The following is a 6806-nucleotide window of genomic DNA, read 5'->3' on the forward strand; positions in this document are numbered from 1 at the left end:
TGCGAGTTGTTTTTGTGTTTGTGAATCATCTTCGTCCAACAATGCTTGCAATTCCACATCTTCGTACCTTTTTGGCGGTTTTCCGTGTTCCTTGTCTGCAACATCGAAGTCACCACGTTTAAAACGCCGAAACCATCATTCACACGTATCTTGCGATGGAGCATGTTCACCATAAGCTTCTCGAAGTAATCGGTATGATACAGCAGCAGTTTTCTCTTCAAATAAAAACAAAAAATTAATACTGTCCGCGAATGCTCTGTTTGGTATAAATTTCGACATATCAAACAAAGCAACACAACACTATGCAAACACTTTTTCAATTTATCACTCGTGCGCGTCTGACAATTGTTGATGGCACTTCAAAATGGCATAACAGTCAAATCTTTATACCACACACTGCATTGATGCGCCATCTGTTTCCTCAAATCCGCATTTCATACTTGTACACCTGGTAAATTCATGATCAAGCTGTCTCGTATGCTCAGTTATGACAGATCGAGCAGGAGTGTTGTTGGAAATTAAAGACCAGGATTGCTGAACATCGCAATATTAGATACAACACTCCTACTCGATCTGTCATAACTAAACATAGGAGACAGCTCGATCATGAATTTAAATGGGATGAAGTTGTAATTTTAGACGAAGAGCCCTGCTATCGGAGACGTTTGATTTCAGAGATGCTTAATATCAAAAAGCAAAAGAATGGTCTCAATTTACAAACTGATACCGATGGCCTCCACAAAGCTTATATTCCCATCATAAATAAAGTTTGACTTTCCGTTATTAACAGTCTGTCTCCTCTCTCAGTCTTTGTCGATCCGCACTACTGAACGCACATAATAATCGACACGTAATGTCTGTCTCGCACATCTACGTTCCTTCTTGCTGTATATATTTTAAATGTTTTTCATTCCTTTTCGGACACACTAATTTATATTTCTTACACATGAATTCTGGTGAGTTTTTATTACACAATTTTATTATTTCTTATTAGACTTCCGGTATTTTATCTCATTTATGCGTAGATTTTTTAGTAGGTTTTTTTTTGTTTTTTAATTTATCTTTTTATCAACCAGAACTTTATCAAGATATTTTTAATACATTTGATTGTTCAACCGTACGGAAACTACGTTTAATTCGACATCAAGACTCACCCGATATGTGATTGTTCCCGATATGCGATCTTTTGCGACAATTGTTTTTTGTTCTGCGATTTTTTCGTTATGTTAATGTCTGAAGAGGGCTCAATCCGGTAGCCGAAACTTGTAACTTTTAATCATTTTCTTAATTTCCATTCGAATTTTTGCGTTATGTAATTTTTACCTCTGTTATTTGTAATATACATTTTTGTGAATTTTAAAGAAATGTGTTGACTCTTACTTTGCCCGGTATTTATTTTTATTTACATCGTTTTTAAACCGTCGAAACCATTCTTTGCAAGTTGTATTTGATGGAGCATGCTCACCGTCCACAAGCAAATGATAAGTTTCCGCTGCACTTTTCCTTGCAATAAAATAGTGCAATAAAACTTCCCGCAAATGATGTTTATTTGGAATAAAACCCGACATTTTCAATGCGATAAAAATACTTATTGTTTACGCTTCAACCGTATGTCACACACTGCGTTTGACAGCTGACACAAAGTATTGGGTCGTCCGGAAAGTTCGTGCGTATTTTCCGCACGGACCTTTCCGGATAACCCAAGGTTGTCCGGAAAGTCCGTGCGGAAAATACGCACGGACTTTCCGGACGACCTAATACTATCGAATATAAGTATTGACATTAATGTACACGCGTAAGCAGTGACACTAGCAAATCTATTGGAAAGGGCGGAGTCATATTCACACACCAATATGTATCTCTATTGTCAATTTACTAGTAGGATCTTTTTTTACCATTCTGTAAGTATTATTGTCAGACAAAATTTCGTACATTTTATCATTATAATCCTTCAAATTTATTACAGTAGTATTGCCCTTATCTACTCTAGTAATTAACAAATCAGGATGATTAGCAACAAATTAATTGAGTTCTTTAAGCCCTTTTTTTATCAGAATGTCATTCGAATTATTCGGAAAACTAAATTTTATATTTTCAATATTTTAGTGGCTACCATTAAGAAAATTAAACTTTTCAGGAGCATATAACCAACCTTCGTTGTTTAGAAGTCATATATTATAAAAAACTAGTACAATTTGTATACGTTTCGGTCAATATTTGACCATCTTCAGTACATTTCTAATAACATTATATTAAACCGAAATCAATCGATAGTAATCCTAATCTAAAAACGCAAAACATTTTCCTATCCCTTCTTACTCAATTCTCTCGTCAAAAACCCCCTTCTCCCCTCTCGTCCTCTCTCTAGGTGAAAAGTATAAATAGACCGAATTTCGGACTCTCGACATACAAAGAAAAGTACGTTATAATTAATAACATGTAAGTGTGCAATAACAGTGAGATGTGTACAGTGAGATACGTGTAAGTTTTTGTAAATTATTATTTAATTTCTTTGCTTCCTTTCTCCGGTTTATTCATTTTTCTTTCGGTTGTAATAAATTTATTCATTAAAACAAATAATTTATTATTAACATATTAAATAATACAATCAATAATATCTCTAACACAAAATTTTTTTAAATTCTGAAAAAATTAATCAGGTTTCTAATTGTAATATTTAATTCACACATAGAACTGACCACTTGCGTGTCTCCTGTGGGTCTGATCACGATATTGAATACATGTAGAGAGTTCCAATAAAACTTAAAAAAGTCTTAAATTGGTCTTGTATTCATATAGAAAAAAGTCGGAGTCAGATCAAGAAGAAAATTGTACCTCTTGACATTAAATCAATAGTAGTCATACCAATACGAAAATTCATTTAATAATTAATAATAAAGATTTGTACGTCACCATATTAAATGTTGCGAACCGTTGTATAAATGCTAAAATTATCTTTACACGCCTTTTTTCAAAGAAATGCGATATTTATATTTAAAATGTATGTCACCATATTAAATATTGCGAACTGTTGTGTGATTATTAAATTTATCTTCACACGCCTTTTTTCTAAAAGATGCGATATTTCTATTTAAAATATAAGATTAAACGAAAATGTTTTGCGTTTTTAGATTAGGATTACTATCGATTGATTTCGGTTTAATATAATGTTATTAGAAATGTACTGAAGATGGTCAAATATTGACCGAAACGTATACAAATTGTACTAGTTTTTTATAATATATGACTTCTAAACAACGAAGGTTGGTTATATGCTCCTGAAAAGTTTAATTTTACTAAATTTTATATTTTTAAGAATAGGTATGACCTCTTTTCTAATTGAATTCTTTGTTCTTTCATCCAATTTATCATTCCTTATTTCGGAAAAATTGAAATCCTTTACAAAAAAATTCAATTTCAATATATAGCTTACAAATCAATGAATTGTATGAATACTTTCATAAAAACAGGCAAAGATAAAATTAAAAAAGAAAATCATTCAAATGTTGTTTATAAAATTAACTGCAATTATTCTTATGTAGGATAGACAAAAAGGAAACTAAAGACGCGTTTAAAAGAACACAACGAAATTAAAAAAAAATCGATTAATTCTTTGTCTGTTATCTCTCGTTATAAACTTGATAATGATCATACGATTAACTGGGATAATATTAGCATTCTTGACTCCGAACAATCATATTATAAAAGGATGGTCTTCGAGTTGATACATATCAAATGACAAGAAAAGGGTTTAAACAAATAGAGTGACACAGAATGTTTCCCTGAAATTTACCTACCAATCATTGAAAAAAGCCCCTCTGTCCTCACATAGAATTATCCTCTCCGCTCTCGTTTCTTCTCCTTTCCTCTCACAATATATATTGTGAGAGGAAAGGAGAAGAAATAGGGAATCAAGCGTGTTGTGGGAATGTTTATTGGTCTCCCGTTCAACAACGCCTCATACGTAGTAATCCAAAGGATTAAGATCCAGAGAGCTAGATGGCCACATGTTTGGAGTTATGTGATCATGCAGATTCTCGGACATCCAATCTTGCGTCGTCATGGCTTTGTATGAAGGAGCAGAGTCCTGTTGGAATACTTGCTGCGAAAACTTGACAGGCACATATGTGAGTGTCCTCAGATACCCGACGCACCCTGTATAAAGACTGTCGCTAGCTCTATGTCTTTCATAATTTTTGTCAGAAATAATTCTTACCAGTGTTCTAAATGTTTGGTTTTTAAGTTGTATTATTTACTCCGAGTCATATTTGCGAAGATTTGTGTCATAAGATACGTGATAAGCGATTGTCAATATAATTTTATACTAATTTTCGCAAATAATTATTGTATTGAAAAAGTTGAATTATTAAAAGCGTATTCTTTTCTCTTCATTTTAAATAGAATCTGAAAATTCCGTATTTTCACACGAAGTCGTTTCTTTGAAAAAAATAAAAATCATACACGTAACAAAGATTTCATCAGAAGCTAAACGCACAAAATTATTCGAAGAGTGCCTTGGAACAATTTATTTTCCATTGATCTTGCGTAACTTTGAATGACCTTTATTATAGGTCATTGTATTTGACTTAAAATGCTCTATCAGAATGTAAATAAAAAAGTATATTATTCCATTAAAAAAAAAACAGATTTGACCTTTGCCTATTCTTTACGCCTCCACCTACAAAACAATTATTGACATTACATTATGTGCCCCTCGAAATGAATCAATTTTTGCTTGACACTTTTTCTTCTATTGTTAAAAATAAGCGAGTTATTCAGGTGACCTATTTTAAATGCCCCTCCCTGTGTGTGTGTGTGTGTGTGTTTGTGTGTGTGTGTGTGTGTGTGTTTCATAAACATGTTTGCGAAGAAAGTGCAAAAAGTCGATGAAGAACTTAAAAACAAAAATTGCAGGATACGTAGTTTGTAAGAAAAATTCTGCTCTACAATTTTTGTTATTATTTTTTTTCGTAGAAACAGCGGTTTTGGAGATATTGGCGACGAAAAGACGTGCTAAAGCGATTTTTTCTCCTTTATACGTTTCAGTTTTTGTAACTCTGAACTCTAATTGCAAGAATTCTATAGAATTAGCTTTATGTTGTATAAGATCTTTCTTATGCAAAATTTCATATGACAAATATTTTTAGTCCTATAATATTTTCACGTGCGAGTAACGGTTTAGAAGATAAATGAGGAAAACTCCGAACGAGTCTGCTTCAGGTAGTTTTTCATCCAAAAGATATTTCCACAATTAGAGTAGGAACTTTTTAATCTCTTATTTCTTTCCCTTTTAAAAGTTTTATTCACAAAATATCAAAATCGTATAAATTGTTTCTTTTAAAAAGTGATTATTTCTTCTAATTTGATTGGACTAAGATACTGACAAAGGCTATAAGGCGACGTATTCGCAGATAGTATACCGTTGCGTTCGACTAAAACAGTGAAAATGATAACAAGTTCCACTCATCATTAAGCGGTTCACATTTATGATCTTGCATGAAAAACGAAATGTTAAATCAAGCTTTATCTGAGACGACCGTGACAAACAGTATACGCGTTTGTACTCGTTTCTCTGCGAGTGTAAACGCAAATGAAATTTAGTCCGTACGCGTATCCACACGCTCTCGATAAGTATCCACGCAGGATAATCGTCAAAACGTTCCCTCGATCTCCCTTTCTCAAAGTACGTGCGTGCGAATGACATTTTCCACTTTTAGTGTCGAGCACTATTGTTCTCACAACGCCTAAACCGCTTATCTTAAATTACGCTAATCGTAACATAATACTTATTAGTTCTTTATATAAATTACAAATTCAGAGAATGTTTCCTAATTGCTGTATAAAACATTTGAGACATTAGTGTACTTTATATAACAACTTCTGAAAATAAATTTTTGATGTATTAGGTTAAGATTTTCTGTGTTGTCTATAGGCATTGTAACGTGATGTTTTCCGTCCGTCACAAAGGTTGCACGACCCGACCAAATAGTGCAGTCTGGCGTCCTGAATCCTTCCACATTTTAGGGGGCGGATGCATCTGCACATTTTTCGCGACGTCATTTGTGTGTTTCGCGCGTTTCGCGTTACCGTTTTCGTTTCTTTTTTTTTGTACTTTTCCGTACCGAGAGTTATAGAGACTGACGACTCCCACGATCTTGGCAGATTGAAGCCGCCTCACCGGACCGTGAAGAGAGAAGAGGGAAGACAGCGAAGATTGGAAGCCGAATAACGACCGCTGCTGACGGATTTGTCGGGGCGCACGACACCTTGTCCCCCGGGTAGCGCGCAGGTGATATCATTCATTATTTCGCCTTTTTTGTTGTCGCAAGACACCTTTTATCACATCATCTTCGAGGCACAAAACGAGGAGTGAAATGGGATGGCCATTCTACGCCCCAAGGACGGCGAGAGCTCCGAGAAGGCGCCTCGAGGCCTCGAGGCGGCCCGAGAAGATCTAGCGCGCCAGGATATGCGACACGGACATGACGCGGTTCCCGCGATTAGCGGAGCCGCGGCACCACGCGCCAGTAAGGTGCGATAAGGCCCCCTCGCGGGGATAGGGAGCCCTGCGTGCCCCTGGGAGGATCAGCGCGCGGCACTTGTGCTGTGGCCCGGCCAGCGAGCGGACATGAGAAGGACGCAGGACGAGAAATTGGCGAGCTGACTGTGAAACAGGGGAGCCGAGACGAAGAGCTACAGGTCACGGTGAGACGAACGCGGTCATCTCTGTAAAGTCGCCAGTTTCCGGATCCGGGAGACCGGACGAGACGTTGTTCCTGAGCCCAACGTAGTGAGAGCACGTGGCA

The 6806-nt window shown here is 35.8% G+C and overlaps 1 pseudogene; it reads left to right on the forward strand.

The window, feature by feature from the left end:
* The first annotated feature begins 6379 nt into the window (after positions 1 to 6379).
* LOC108747979 overlaps positions 6380 to 6806 on the forward strand; it is a 27274-nt pseudogene continuing 26847 nt past the window's right edge.

The sequence above is a fragment of the Trachymyrmex septentrionalis genome, unplaced genomic scaffold (assembly GCF_001594115.1).
Source record: "Trachymyrmex septentrionalis isolate Tsep2-gDNA-1 unplaced genomic scaffold, Tsep1.0 scaffold21, whole genome shotgun sequence".
NCBI classification, from domain to species: Eukaryota; Metazoa; Arthropoda; class Insecta; order Hymenoptera; family Formicidae; genus Trachymyrmex; species Trachymyrmex septentrionalis.